At 58.8% G+C, this 1413-nt stretch overlaps 1 protein-coding gene and 1 long non-coding RNA gene across 12 annotated transcripts in view; one reads left to right on the top strand and one right to left on the bottom strand.

Moving 5' to 3' along the window:
* LOC102681644 (ankyrin-3-like) overlaps positions 1-1413 on the bottom strand; it is an 80239-nt gene that overhangs the window by 18220 nt on the left and 60606 nt on the right. The gene's annotated exons all lie outside the window — the stretch shown is intronic.
* Positions 1-1413, top strand: part of LOC116186105 — a 13857-nt gene that overhangs the window by 9206 nt on the left and 3238 nt on the right. The gene's annotated exons all lie outside the window — the stretch shown is intronic.

Raw genomic sequence — 1413 nt, 5'->3', positions numbered from 1 at the left:
GCCGCTATCGTTCTCGCACCCTCGGACGCTTTCTCGCCCACCTCGTCCTTGGCGCGTTTCATCGAGGTCGCCGTCTTATCTCTCGCCTCTGCAATCGCTCTCTCCTTCGCCGCGTCGATATCTCTCCCGGCTTTTTCCACCGCCTGGCGAGCACGGGCCTCTTCCTCGCCCGCTACCCTCTTCGTTTCGTCCAGCAAATCTTCCACCCCTTCCGAGGCCTCCTCCGCGGCGTGTTTCGCACCTCTGAACAGGCCCGAGAGGAACCCTCCGCCCTTCTCTTTACCCTTCTTCGCTTCCCTCGCAATCTTCTCCTTAGCCGCGTCCGCGCTATCCATCGCCGCATCCACGCCCGACGAGATCTTTTGCCTCGCGGCGGCGGCGTCCTCCTTCGCCTCTTTCTCCACCCTATCTTTCGCCACTCTCGCGCCCTCGCCTATCTCGCGAGCAGACGCTTCCGCGTCGCCAACTGCCTTCGAGATCCCTTCTTCCACCCTCTTGCCAACCTCCGACACTTTTCGCGAAACATCCGCCATTTTCTCGCCGATTTTCTCCTTGGCATCCTTCGCGTCCGTCACCGCTTCTCGAGCCGTAGATTCTAGCCTTTCTCCGCTCCGTTTCACCCCATCTTCCAACTTTTCACCGACCACTCGCCCAGCATCCGACACTTTCTCCAACCCGTCCGAAATTTTCGCTCCAACTTTGATCTTTCCGTCCCTCGCGGAACTCGCAATTTTATCCCTCGCTTCGATAATCGCTTTGTCCTTGGCCGCGGCCGTGTCCTCGATCGTCTTCTCCATCGCTTCGTAAACGCGTGCCTTCTCTTCCGACGATTCTCTCTTCGCTTCCTCCAGAAAGTCCTTCACGTCGTCCACGACCTCGTCCGCCGCGTGTTTCGTTCCCTTGAACAAACCGGAAAGGAAACCGCTACCCTTCTCCTTCGCCCTCTTAGCCTCCCTCTCGATCTTGTCTTTCGCCGCAGCGCCGCCATCCACTACGGCATCCACGCCGGACGATATCTTCCGTTTCGCAGCCTCGCCATCCTCCCTAATTTCCCGCGCCAGCTCGTCCTTCGTCGCCTTCGCACCGCTACTCGCATCGTGGACCATCTCTCCAGCTTTCTCCACGACTCTCTTCGCGCCTTTCGTCAACTCTTCCCCCGCAGCTTTTCCAGCGTCCGATACCTTTCCAACGCTTTCAACCACCTTTTCGCCGATCTCGTCTTTCTTTTCCTTCACCGTCACCGCCATTTTATCCTCGACGTCCAAAGTTTCGGCGACCACTTTATCCTTGGCCGCTTTCGCAGCTTCGCTCGCGTCTCTCGCGACGGCGTCCGCTCTTCCTTCAACCCGTTTCACTCCCTCCTCCGCTTTCTCGATCGCAGTTTTCCCGATCTCGGACACCTTCCGCGCGCCA

The sequence above is a fragment of the Apis dorsata genome, unplaced genomic scaffold (genome assembly GCF_000469605.1).
Source record: "Apis dorsata unplaced genomic scaffold, Apis dorsata 1.3 scaffold_429, whole genome shotgun sequence".
Taxonomy (NCBI): Eukaryota; Metazoa; Arthropoda; class Insecta; order Hymenoptera; family Apidae; genus Apis; species Apis dorsata.
Note: the sequence above shows the minus strand (reverse complement) of the source record. Positions and strands in the feature narration are given on the sequence as shown.